This window comes from Choloepus didactylus, chromosome 6, assembly GCF_015220235.1.
Source record: "Choloepus didactylus isolate mChoDid1 chromosome 6, mChoDid1.pri, whole genome shotgun sequence".
In the NCBI taxonomy this organism is placed as follows: Eukaryota; Metazoa; Chordata; class Mammalia; order Pilosa; family Megalonychidae; genus Choloepus; species Choloepus didactylus.
This window is the reverse complement of record NC_051312.1, coordinates 68291301-68305634: the sequence shown is the minus strand read 5'-3', so window position 1 is coordinate 68305634 and position 14334 is coordinate 68291301.

The following is a 14334-nucleotide window of genomic DNA, read 5'->3' as shown; positions in this document are numbered from 1 at the left end:
GCAAACAGACCAGATAGGACTCCTGTCTCTGGACACTGTTTCCTCTCCCGATTCCATCCTCATAGCCCCCAACCACCATCCCACTGCCCCCAGCCCTGGCCTGGCTTCTAAACACCAATGGGTTTAAATGGAGGGAGAAAAAAAAATCAGTCCTTGCTCCTTTTCCTCCATGGCGGGCAGACTTCTGCACATCCACCACTTTGCTCCAGGGATGACAACGGTCGTGGTTGTGGGACATGTTCTCTCGAGGCCCTGCTCACATCCCTGCACTCCTGCCTAGGTGATGCCTGGTGGCCCTTAGCAGTCTCAGAAAGAGCTGAGGCCTGGCTTCAGACTCCTTCCTAGAGGGAGCAATAAGGAGGCTTAGCCTTTACGTGCCCAGGAGAGAATCCAACTTGGTGCTGGGCTATTTCCTAATCTAGGCTTTCACCATTACTTTATATGTCAATTAGGGAAAGCCTCTGTTGTTTAGGAGCTATTTTTCTGGCTGCAGATCAGCAGTGGCAACACGGCCACTGGGAACAGGCCCAGAATCTCAGAATGATTAATATCCCTTGTTGTGAGATGTCAAAATGCATGGATAGCCAAACCTTTTAAAGAACCAACCAGTGCAGTATGAAGGCATTTGAGTCCCTTGGGAGGAAGATGCTATAATTCCATATACTAAATCAAAGAAATTGAGTAAAGGATGTGAAAACAAACTTCCTTGTGGGCATTCTCTTTCGAAAATGCTCCAGATTGGTCTCTCCAAGTTCCAGTTATCCTCAGATTCTCCAGGAAAACTCAGCCAATCCCTGGTTTGCTGTCTTCTCACTCTGGACCCCATCTCTTGCTTTGCCAATTGCAGCCTGCCTCTCCAGACTGTCACATATCAATTGCTTTGTTTATCTTATTGTCCGCCTGTTTTGGAAACACTCTCCTAGACTCCTGTCTGACTCATAGGTTAAGGAGCATGAGTAATCCTTCTGGAACTCACTTGGAACAGGAGGGAACCCTTCCCTTTTGATTTCCGGCCCTAAAAAAAGACAAGATAGTTCACATAGGATGCTAATTAGTTTTCCTGTTCAACAGTTAGCATGGCCTAGCCCTGCTTGGAAAACTGCCTTTCATGCTGTGGAGTTTAGAAATTCGAACACCTCCAGCTTTTATTTCAGAATTGTAAAATGACACCAAAATCCCATTTCATTGTGATTGATATTGCTGATGCAGTTGTAGTAGTTGATTTCTCTTAAGAGACATAAAAATTAAGAGAAATGAATGACCAGATTGCTCCCATGAATTTTTCTTATCTGGTTGTCTGTGTAGGTAACAACTCATTGTCTTCTTCCTGCTGTTTTTGGCCTGACTTTCTAAGCTCTTTCACCCCTACATGGGTGTGGCTCCTAATTTGGCGTACACTTCCTGTAGCAGAGATGGTGAGAAAATGGCTCCATTTTCCTTTGTTTCCAAACCAGCTTTGGAGAAGGCCAATCTTCGTAGGACTTGGGGATCCAAAAGCTTTTCCTCATTGCCAGTGGGAAGTATTCCAGCATTGCTGGGGAGAAAAAAACCAGAAAGTCCAAAGCCACATATTAGGGACAGGGTTATGGTGAGTTTTAACTTTCTACCTTGTACAGGTCTATACAGTTTGAATTTTCTACAATGAGTATGGAAGACAGGAAGGAGAAAGGAAATTAAAAAAACAATCAAAGGCTGACCATATGTACTTACAAATGGCCCCCTTAGTCTTTTTTGTCTCAGTAGCTATGTCACTTTGGGCAAGTTAATTAACATTACTGTCCTTACTTGCAAAATGAAAATAATAATACACCCCCTTATAGGGTTGTTGAACATTAAAAACACATGTATGCACTCATAATGAGTGTACCTAGTAATCACTCAATGAGCACTACTATTACTGTTGTTGGTGGTGACGTCAATACATCACTTTCAGTAACGGACAGAACATCTAGACAGGTGATCAATAAAGAAATAGAACACTTGAATGATACTCTAAACCAGCCAGACCTAATAGACATATAGAACACTTCACCCCATAGAAGCAGAATACACATTCTTCTCTAGAGTACACAGACCATTCTCCAGGTTAGACAATATGTTAGGTCACTAAACAAGTCTTAATAACTTTAAAAAATGTGGAAATCATGCAATGTGTCTTCTCTGACCACAGTGGAATGAAGCTAAAAATCTATACCAAAGGGAGAACTGGAAAATTCACTAATATGTGGAAGCACATTCTTAAACAATCATTGGGACCAAAGAATAAATTGCAAGGGAAATTGGGAAATATTTGAAGCAAATGAAAATGAAAACATGACACAACAAAACTTACGGGATGCAGCAAAGACAATGCTGAGAGGGAAATGTGTAACTCTAAATGTTTATATTAAAAAAGAAGAAAAATCTCATATCACATCTAACCTCACAACAGTAGTATCAAGGAAAAGAAGAGTAAACAAGACCCAAGGTGAGCAGAAGGAAGGAAATAAAAAAGATTAGGGTGGCTATAAGTGAAATAGAGAATAAAAAAAAAAACAATGCAAAGAATCAATGAAACCAAAAGTTGGATCTTTGACAAAATCAATAAAATTGATAAACCTTTAGGTAGACTGACAAAGAAAAAAGAGAGAACGCAAGTAAAATCGGAAAATAAAGGGGGGACATAACTTCAGATCCCACAGAAATAAAAAGGGTTATATGAGGCTACTATGAACAATTGTGTGCCACCAGTTAGATAACCTAGATGAAATAAAAACAATTCCTAGAAAGACCCAAAATACCTATACTGCCTCAAGAAGAAATAGAAGATTTCAGTAGACTAATAACAAGCAAAGAGATTGAATCAATAATCAAAGACCTCTCAACAGAGAAGCCCAGGACCAGATGGGGCTTCACTAGTGAATTTTACCAAGCATTCCAAGAAGAATTAACACCAATCCTGCTCAAACTTTTCAAAAAAAAAAATTGAAGTGGAGGGAACACTCCCTAATTCATTCTGTGAGGCCAACATCACCATAATAACAAAGTCAGAAATAGATACCACAAGAAATGAAAATTACAGACCAATATCCCTTATGAGTATAGATGCAAAAATCCTCAACAATATATTAGCAAACTGAATCCAACAGCACATTAAGAGACTTATACACCATGATCAAGGAGCATTTATCCCAAGTATGCAAGGGTGTTTCAGCATAAGAAAATCAAATTAAATAATACGTAACATAAATAAAGCACATGGAAAAACACATCATCATCTCAATAAACACAGAAAAGACACTGGAAAAAATCCAGCACCCCTTCTTGATAATAACACTTAGAAAACTAGGAATCGGAGGAAACTTTTCCTAAATGATAAAGGGCATACCCACAGCTAATATACCCAACAGCGATCAGGAACAAGACAAGGATGTCCACTGTCACCACTGCTTTTCAACATTGTACTGAAAGTTCTACTTAGACCAATTAGACAAAAAAAAAAATGGCATCCAAGTTGGAAAGGAAGAAGTAAAACTTTACCTATTGCAGATGGTATGATTATATACATAGAAAATTCTGAAAAATCTACAACAAAGCTACTAGAGCTAATAAACAAATTAAGCAAATTGGTGAGGTGCAAGATCAACATGCAAAAATCAGTGGTATTCTATACATTAGTAATGAACAATCTGAAGAGGAAATCAAGAAAATAATTCCATTTATAATAGCAACAAAAAGAATGAAATATTTAGGAATAATTTTAACCAACTATGTAAAGGACTTATACACAGAAAACTACAAAACAATGCTAAAATAAATTTTAAAAAGAACTAAATAAATGGAAGAACATTCTGTGTCCATGGATTGGAAGACTAAATATTAAGATGTCAATTGTACCCAAATCAATTTACAGATTCAATGTAATCCCAATCAAACTTCCAAACAGTCTTCTTTACAGAAATGAAAAAGCCAATTATCAAATTTTTATGGAAGGGCAAGGGGCCCCAAATAGCCAAACACATCTTGAAAAAGAAAAAAAATGTTGGAGAATTCAGACTTCTTGACTGTAAAACTTATTATGAAGTTACAGTAATCAGAACAGTGTGTACTGGCACAAGGACAGTCATATAGACCAGTGGAATCGAACTGAGAGTTCAGAAATAAACCCTCACATATATGACCAATTGATTTTTGACAAGGGTTCCAAGTACACTCAACAGAGAAAGAATAATCTCTTCAACAAAGGGTGCTGGGAAAACGGGATATCCATATGCAAAAGAATGAAGGTATACCCCTACCTCACACCATATATAAAAATGAACTCTGCTCAGATGTGGCCCTCTCTCTCTGGCTAAGCCAACTTGAAAGGTGAAATCACTGCCCTCCCCGCTACGTGGGAGCAGACACCCAGGGGAGTGAATCTCCCTGGCAACGTGGAATATGACTCCCGGGGAGGAATGTAGACCCGGCATCGTGGGACGGAGAACATCTTCTTGACCAAAAGGGGGATGTGAAAGGAAATGAAATAAGCTTCAGTGGCAGAGAGATTCCAAAAGGAGCTGAGAGGTCACTCTGGTGGGCACTCTTACGCACACTTTAGACAACCCTTTTTAGGTTCCAAAGAATTGGGGTAGCTGGTGGTGGATACCTGAAACTATCAAACTACAACCCAGAACCCATGAATCTCGAAGACAGTTGTATAAAAATGTAGCTTATGAGGGGTGACAATGGGATTGGGAAAGCCATAAGGACCACACTCCACTTTGTCTAGTTTATGGATGGATAAGTAGAAAAATAGGGGAAGGAAACAAACAGACAAAGGTACCCAGTGTTCTTTTTTACTTCAATTGCTCTTTTTCACTCTAATTATTATTCTTGTTATTTTTGTGTGTGTGCTAATGAAGGTGTCAGGGATTGATTTAGGTGATGAATGTACAACTATGTAATGGTACTGTAAACAATCGAAAGTACGATTTGTTTTGTATGACTGCGTGGTATGTGAATATATCTCAATAAAATGAAGATAAAAAAAAATGAACTCAAAATGGATCAAAGACCTAAATATAAGCAACAAAACTATAAAAATCCTAGAAGAAAACATAGGGAAGCTGCTTCAGAATCTTGTGTTAGGCAATGGTTTCTTAGACTTTACACCAAAAATGTGAGAAACAAAAGAAAAAATATATAAGTGGAACTTCATCAAAATTAGAAACTTGTGTGTATCAAAGGACTCATAATGAAATAAAAAAGGCAACCTACTTAATGGGAGAAAATATTTGGAAGCCATTTATTTGATAAGGGTTTAATATCCAGAATATATAAAGAAATCCTACAACTCAACAATAAGTAGACAAACAACTCAATTTTAAAATGGGCAAAAAACTTGAATAAACATTTCTCCAAAAAGATATACAAATGGCTAAAAAGCACATGAAAAGATGCTCAGCATCACTTTTGGAGAAATTCATATCAAAACCATAATGAGCTACCATTTCACACCCACTAGAATGACTACTATTAAAAAAAAAAAAAAGAAAATTGCTAGTGTTGAAGAGGATGTAGAGAAATAGGAACAGTCATTCATTGCTGGTGGGAATGTAAAATGGTGTTGCTGCTGTGGAAAACAGTTTGACCATTCCTAGGAAATTAAAGTATAGAATTCCGTATGACCTGGTGTGCCAGTTTCGATGTATTATGTCCCCCAAAATGCCATGTTCTTCAATGCAATCTTGTGGGGACAGATGTATTAGTGTTGATTAGGTTGGAATCTTTGGATTAGGCTGTTTCCATGGAGATATGACCCACCAACTGTGAGTAATGCCTTTGATTAGATTATTTCTATGGAGATGTGGCTCCACCCATTCAGCATGGGTCTTGATTAGTTTACTGGAGCACTATGAAAGCTCACAAATAGAAGGACCTCAGAGCTGCTGCAGCTCAGAGAGACATTTTGGAGACGGCTATTGAAAGCAGACTTGCTGACACTTTGGACATACTAGCCCAGAGTTTGCTCCAGAGAAACTAAGAAAGAACAAATGCCCCAAGAGCAACATTTTGAAGAATGCACAGGAGCTGACAGAGGAGCTACAATACAACCCGGGATCAGCAGACACCAGCCACGTGCCTTCCCAGCTAACATAGGTTTTATGGACGCCATTGGCCTTTCTTCAGTGAAGGTGTACTTGTGTTGATGCCTTAATTTGGACATTTTGTAAATTTGTAACCAAATAAACAGCCTTTATAAAAGCCAGTCCACTTCTGGTATTCTGCATAACAGCAGCATTAGCAAACTGGAACACCTGGCAATCCCACTTCTAGATATATACCCAAAAGAATTGAAAGCAGGGACTTGAACAGATATTTGCACACCAATGTTCATAGCAGCATTATTCACAATTGCCAAAATGTGGAAGCAACCCAAGTGCCCTTCAACCACAAATGGATAAGCAAAAAATGTGGTGTATATATATATACAATAGAATATTATTCAGCTATAAAAAGGAATGAAGTTTTGATACTTGTGACAACATGGATGAGCTTTGAAGACATCATGTCAAGTGAAATAAGTCAGACAGCCAAGGACAAATATTGTATGATCTCATTGATATGCAATAATTAGAATAAGCAAATTTCATAGAGTCTGAGACTAAAAAAGAAGTTACTAGTAGCTGGGGTGAAGGTAGGGAATAAGGAGTTAATGCTTAATTGGTACAGAATTTCTGTTTGGGGTGATGGAAAAGTTTTGGTAATGGATGGTGGTATGGTAGCACAACATTGTGAATGTAATTAACAGCACTGAATTATATATTTGAATCTGGTTAAAAGCAGAAATTTGGGTTGTATATATGTTACTCGAATAAATTTTTTTAAAAAACCATAGAACTATACAACACAGACAGTAAACTCTTAGGTAGACTATGGACAATAATTAATAGGAGAGTTGTGATGATATTCTTTTATCAATTGTAACAAAGATACCACACCAATGCACAATGTTAATAGTAGAGAAAACTGCGTGTGTGAGTGGGATATAAACTCTGTGTTTGCTGCATAATTCTTTTGTAAACCTCCAACTTCTCTAATAATTTTTTTTTAATTTACTGGAATTACATGAACTCTTCTAGAACTATTGACATTTAAAGCTTTACATACAATTGTGGAATTCACTTTTTTATTATTCTTTCTTTCCATAAATATTCACTGAACACCTGCTTTGTGTCCAATGCTGAGCTAAGTGCTGGAAGTACAAGGATGAAGAAAACAAATGCACCAGACTTTAAAGCTTATTAGGTAAATTAGCTATGGAGAATGGATGTATAGTAGCAGTTCTCAAACTCCAATATGTATCAGAATCACCTAGAGGGCTCTTTAAAATGCAGATTGCTGGGCCCCACTTCTAGAGTTTCTGACTCAGTAATTCTGAAGTAGAACACAGGAATTTGCATTTCTAACAAGTTCCCAGATGGTGCTGCCGCTTGTCCAGGGAACACACTTAGAGAACCACTCAAGTGAAGTTTTAGGGACTAAGGCGAGGCAGTCAGAACAGTCTGATACATCTTATCCATAAGGTGTGTTGTTCTCTTGACAGGGAATAACCTGGGTGGATTCCAGTCAAATGTAAGTACTTGAGATTTGGGGGTGGAGCAGTGGCAGAGGAGTCAGAAGGCACAGTGACCTCAGGTTGCAGATGCTGGGGCCCTGTCATGTCTTGTCTGCCTGCAAACTTCTACTTGTCCTTCAGGGCTCTACTCAAATCAATACCACTTCCCCTAGCAGATTCGGCCACTTACTACATATTTTTTTATTGTGATAAGAATTTCACTAGATTATAAATTTGTTCATAATCTGTATTCCCCACTAGACCATGAATGCTTTGATGGGTAGACTGTTTCATATATTTTGGTATCTCACTTAATATTTAAATATTTATTGACTTTCAGGCCAATTGATTGAATAAATGGATGTGTTTGGTGAGTATTAAAATGTGCGTGGTGCCAGGAAAAACTATCAAAATTGATAGTGTGTGTAGGTATTGAGAATTGAGAACAAGTACTTTCTTGCCTGGCAAAAAATAGTGTCCTAGTTTAACAGTTCTGCTATAGCAAATACCACAAATTACTTGGTTTAAATAAGAAGAATCTATCAGCTCACAGTCTAGGGGCATAGAAGTCCAAAACGAAGGTGTTGCAAGGCCCTGCTTCCTCCAAAGTCGATGGCATACTGGTGGTGGCCTGCTGGCAGTCAGTCTCGGCTTCCGTCACACAGCCATCTCCTTCAGCCTCCTCCTGTGGCTTCCATTACAACTATGTCACTTTCCTCTGCTTTTAAGGTCTCTAGTCAGATTGGATTAAGGCCCATCCTGATTCTGTTCAAAGATCCTATTTACAAATGAGCTTACGCCTACAGGACCTGGGATTAGGTTTGAATGGTTCTTTGTGGGGGACATGATTCAATCTACCACTAATGGGTTCAGGTCCTTACTCCACCATTAGCCATGTAACCTTAGGTAAATGATTCAGTCATTCTGAGCCTCTGTTTTATGACTGATGAAATAAGGGCAATAATCTTAGCATGCATGGAACAGTAAATGAAATAATATGCATAAAATGTTTATCATGGTATTTGGCACATAGAAAATATTCAGTAAAATAAAATTCAATATTCAATAAAATAAAGCAAAAAGAAAAATAGAGAATTGATTGGTCTGGGTAAAAGTGACACTGGCAGTTAAAGTCATTTACAATTATTGCTGAATACTTATGCCCAATTACTAAGCAGCAAAATACTGTTTTGCATTTAACTAAACATATGTCAAATTAACTTCGATAATTATTTTGACAACATTAAACTTTGTTCATTTGTGTTTTTCTCAAGTCAAAGAGACTGAAAACTTAAGAAAAGCCTTGGTGATTTGAGTGTCATTTGTGACTTTTAAGAACTCTGATTCAGGAAAATGGGTATATAGGAGGATAAGGAAGGATTTTGTAGTAAATAACAGGAGGCCACAAATAGACAACTTTGAGAAGTGTGTCAGCAAAATAATGTCTGTGAGAGAAAGATAATAGCAACTTTTTGTTATACAGCATTGTTGAAATGGTTTCAACACGGAGTACCAAGCATCCTACAATTTTTTCCTCTGTATTCTGTCAAATAAATGCTCACATACACATATAGCTCATTTTAATGTTTCACTCCAAAAATGGTTCATTTACCAGTGGATTCCCAAGAGTGTTCTTTTAAATAGCACTTAAAATGTTTCTATTTTAAAATGTGTAGGTATTATAAGGGCTAGATATTGTAAAATGCCTAGTACCCTTGTCAGAAGAACACTGTTCAAGAGACCAGATTCTAATGACCCAGGAAGGACAGGGCAAGCAAGACTCTGTTATTGCTGAATTGGTCTCAAAAACAGTAATGCACAGGAAACAGGATGACAGCAAATTTCAAAGCACAGCAAAATCCTCATTAGAGCTGAACATAGAAGTCGCACTTCAGCTTAAAATTTGCTGAAGCAAAAATAAAAAACAAACACTAAACCCTGTGGAAAAAATATGTGAAAAAAATGATGAGTGATACGTTATTCTGTGGGGTTCTATGATAATCATAGAACTTGTTTTTCAAGGAGCTTTTATCTTTAGATTCATTCTTGAGGCAAGCTCATCTAGTGCACTCTCCCCAGTGTGTTCAAGTGTGCACCAAGGACCTTCCTGCAAACAGAAACTTGGAGAGGAAAGCTTTTCAGCTTGAAAAAGAAAGAGCTTTCTGCATTACAGCTAATGGATTCTTACTGCTTGCTTAGAAGAGGAATATGCTCAATTTGGAAAATGATTAGTAACTAATCAAGAAAAAATTCAAACATTATGGTTTTTTGGTTCGATTCCTTGCTTTCTTAGAGAAAATGCATTTTTCTAGTTCAACCAATCAGAGAGATTCTTTCCCTCCTTGCAGAATAAGAAACAAAATGGAATGTTGGCTTACCTTTTCAAAAGACTGGGCCAGCTAACATTTTAGAATCAGATCTTGTTTCTAATCTTGATTAATCCATAACTTTCAAATGAAATGAATTGAAAACAGTCATTTATAAGGTGATCCTTTGGAAGTTAGAAAACATTTTCTAATGGAAAAAAAAAGTCTTTTGCAATGAATGGATTTTCAGACCAGCACACAATTCTTAACCCATTATGTACTTAAAAGTACAACAGGAATAGAAAGTACTGAGGTGGGGCTATTTCGTAGTTGGAAAGAGTGCAAATATTACAGCCAAAGAGACCTGAAGTCTGGTCTGAAACCCAGGTTAGTCAGGGGTTACCAGCTTGTGACTATAGGCAAATAACTTGACCTCTGTGAGCCTCAGTGATCTCATTCATAAAATGGGAATAATGCCTAGTCCCAGGATTGCTGCTGAAAGGATAGAAGAATGGATTGAGAGCAGAGACTCTGGAGTCAGATACTTAGGTTTGAATTTTGGCTCTGCCGTTTACTTGACGGGGGCCTTGGGTAAATTGCTCAACTTCTCTGTGTACCAGTTTCCTTATCTGTGAAATGAGAATAACAACCTCTGGAGTTGTTGGGTTGATCATGTTGGATTGAGTCAATAAATATAAAGTGTTTAGAATAATCACTGGTATGTAGTAAGCACTATAAAACTGTTAGTTATTATTGTTATAAGGTATGCTTCCTGTCTTTCCTTAAGCAACAATAACAAAGTATCCTAATAAAAAATATACACATAATAGAGTTATTTACCTAGGAAATTTATTTGGCTCATGATAATTTACCATTTTCTATGGAAAAAAGTTTCATCTCCCAGAACGTGTAAATGAAGAAAGAAGGGAGGATAGTGTCTAGCCAAAACCACAATTTCAGTCACACCATTCACTTGATTTAAAAGGAATGTCAAGTGTTACCTGTTCTTCACCAGAAGGAAAACAAGCAACAAGTCTCTGCAGCCAGACATAGAAAGTATTGTTTTGAGAAAATGGAAGGGAGATCACAGACATGCTTGGGCAAGATTATTATTCCACTGCCTTTTAATTACAATTGCCATACTAAAAATAGTTGCATTGTACTTCATTCATTCATCATTGTTCAGTAGCCCCATTTGCAGAATATAAAAATATTTGATGCTTTGCAAATGAAGACATCTGGGTGCTTAAAACCCCATCTCAAGTATTAAATAGACTGAAAGTCTTAATGTATTCTTTTTCCCTGGTACAATGAAATTGTTGTTTATCAGCTACATCGTTAACTCTTCAGATTAGGTAGGAGTGGGGAAGGGAATTTAATTTTCATAGGGAGGTTGCCAACTATTTTAGCTTTACTTGGAAAGATTAACTCCTAAACACGTAATGATCCAACCTTCCAAGATGCCAGTATGGCACCCTGTGTTAGGAGAAAGGAGTGGGGTGAATGGAGGTGGGGATCACATGAGAAGGGCTAGTTCACTTCTGTTTTCTAAAACCTGCAGTCCCTGGGAAGCATGAAGTCACTGAGACCATGGCCTCATGGAAAATATATTTTTCTTGTTTGGGCCCAAACTGGAACCTTTGGTCAAGGCAATGACCTGAGTGGGCAGTGTGGTGTTGTGGTGTTCCCGGTGGTGTGTGGAGGTCCCTTGGTTCTGAATATCCCTGGGTAGCAGGGTGTTTTCCCTAGACGCAGGGCTTCAAGCTGGAGAATATCTGAATATAACAATAATGCTAAGCACCACTGATACACTGTAAGTTATTTTGCATTTCATCTTGGAACTGAAAATTCACAATGCAACTTTTGCAATTTCTTAGTTAGTTTACTCAGGCATAAAGGGACTCAAAGGCCTAAGAGCAGATCATCCTGGAATTTTCCAGGGATCCCAGCCCAACCCAGAGCAAGTCATCTCATGCACTGTCCAATCTGAAGGTAGATAACTGGTGACTTTAACTGAGAAAAGAGAGCCAGAATAACATGGTGTGGTGCCAGAAAATATATAGTGTTTTAGGACACTTGGCTCTCCTGGTTTCCTTTTAAACTTATTTTATTATTATAAACAACTTTGCGGAAAGTTTCTCCTATAACCTCTTAAAATGTAATTTTTGACAGTTCCCTATGAACACTTCTAACTTTATCCATATATAAACACATTATTTACAAAACTAAGCACTCTGTATACATACCATGGGCACTTACTTTTCATGTAATATTTATTTTCTTTGATTTTTCCATACATTTATGGTCTAACTTCATATTTAAACATTTTAGAGGACTGCATAATATTTTATCCAGTTGCTATAACAATGTATTCTGTCAAAGGTGAATCAACTTCTTATCCCTTGTTGTAGGATTCCTAGCAAAAAATCAACATTCACACTAAAACTTTTGGATAAGTTTGTTTCTGTTAATACCCAATGAGATACTTTATTTCAGAGTATTGTCAGCTCATTATAAGGTAAAAAGAAATGAAAATTTTGATAGTGGTAACTGTAAAAATTGGCTCACAAATGATAGAAACAATACAAATAATTAAAGGAAAAATGAAGAAAAAGTTATATTCCTGTGTCTCTCTATCTTATAAAACGTAGTGCTTTTTGCTGAAATCTGATAAGAACATTCAGAAGGCCAAAATGACCCAATTGTGCTGCACTCTAGAATTTCATTCATTCATTCATTCATTCAACTAATATTTATTGTATAACTACCATATGCTAGAGATTACTGTAGGTGTGGAATGTGGAAGATATAATAGTGGAAATGCCCCTTTTCTCAAAGATCTTACAGCAGAGAGTCCTACAATAAATAGATGAATACATAACTAAATTTCAGGGAAAGTTAAGTGTTATAAAGAAAAATTAAGAAACATGAGAAAGTAGAGAATGATGGGGATGGGATGAGAAGGGATGCAGCTATTTTAAGAAGGATGGTCTGGGAAGTCCTCTCTGATGAAGGGATAATTGAGCAGAATGAAAGGAGAGATTGGATCCTACTGGTTGTCTATGGAAGAAGTGGTCTCGTGTGTATCCATGTATCTGTGGAAAACATACAGCTCAACTTTGCATCTCTTTATTGATTTCTATTTATTTGTTCAACCAATATTCATTTTTGTGAATGTGCTACTATTTGACCAACTATAGAAAATATAGGTGTGAACTATACAGGCATGGTACCTGCCTCACAGAGTTTATGGGAAAGACAAGAAATTGCAAGTGCAATAGTGCTTTGAAAGAGGAAGTATTGGATACTGCTATGGGAATCTTTTATAGCTGGGAGGTCAGAGAATTCTTCCCCAAGGAAGTGACCTTTAAGATTAATGTTGGCCAAGGCAATGAGTGAGGGAAATCTACAGGCAGAGGAGACAGCACACAACTTCTTTTTGCTGATGCATTTCAACTTTGCCACCTAAAATTTCCCAAGGGCTAAGCAGTAACATCATTTGATCTTATTTCCTTGCCTCTGTCTGGCAGATGGACCAGTGCACAAATAAATGATCTAGCAGTATATGAATAAAGGAAAAGGAATAACACAAGGGGGCCAAAATAATAACACAAAATAAAGACTCCGTTTATACTCCAGATTTGGATATCTTTATTTGCAGTAAGTTTTATTGTCAATTATTCCTGCTTTTGATAGCTGGAGTGCCCTTTGAAACACAGAATTGGTGTAATAAGTTTCCCAAAGACCACTTATCAAGCTAAAGTCATTTCTGGTTTTGTTTTTAATTCAATTGCATACAAATCTTCTTGTGGCTTTAAAATAAGGTTTATGACAAAAGGAGAAGCAGCAGCAGGAAGAGAAAAATATCAAAACCTTAGAAGAAAAAATATGCAAGCTTTATTCCCTGTTTATGGCAACTGATTCATTGAAACCCAGTGTGGTGATGATGAAGGGTAAAGAAACTGTGGGCCCATCCCCTATATGCCCTACCAAAGGCCCTGAAATTATTTAAAAATCTCAAAGAATGTTCTTTTCGGCACTGTTTATAATAGAGAAAAATTAGAAACAACGTGAGCATTTTCAATCAGAGGACTTTGCATAATGATTTATGGTTACTCCATACAATGGAATAGGCTGCAGCCATTAAAATTTTGTTGTAGAAGGCTTAATGGCATGGGGGAAAGTTCATAATAGATTTATTTTAAAAAGCAGGATGCCCCTCCAAAATTCAGTGTGATAAAAATGAGGTCAAAATACGATTATAAAGAAAATTCAACAAAGAAAATACATCAATATTTTAACAGGGGTTTATATTGATTATTTTGATTTTCTTCTTCACAATTTTCTGTGTTTTCAAATGTTTTTGTAATCTGAAAATAAGGTAATCTGAAAATGTTTTTGTAATCTGAAAATAAGGTAATAGATGTTTTTGTATTTTTAATTGCAAAG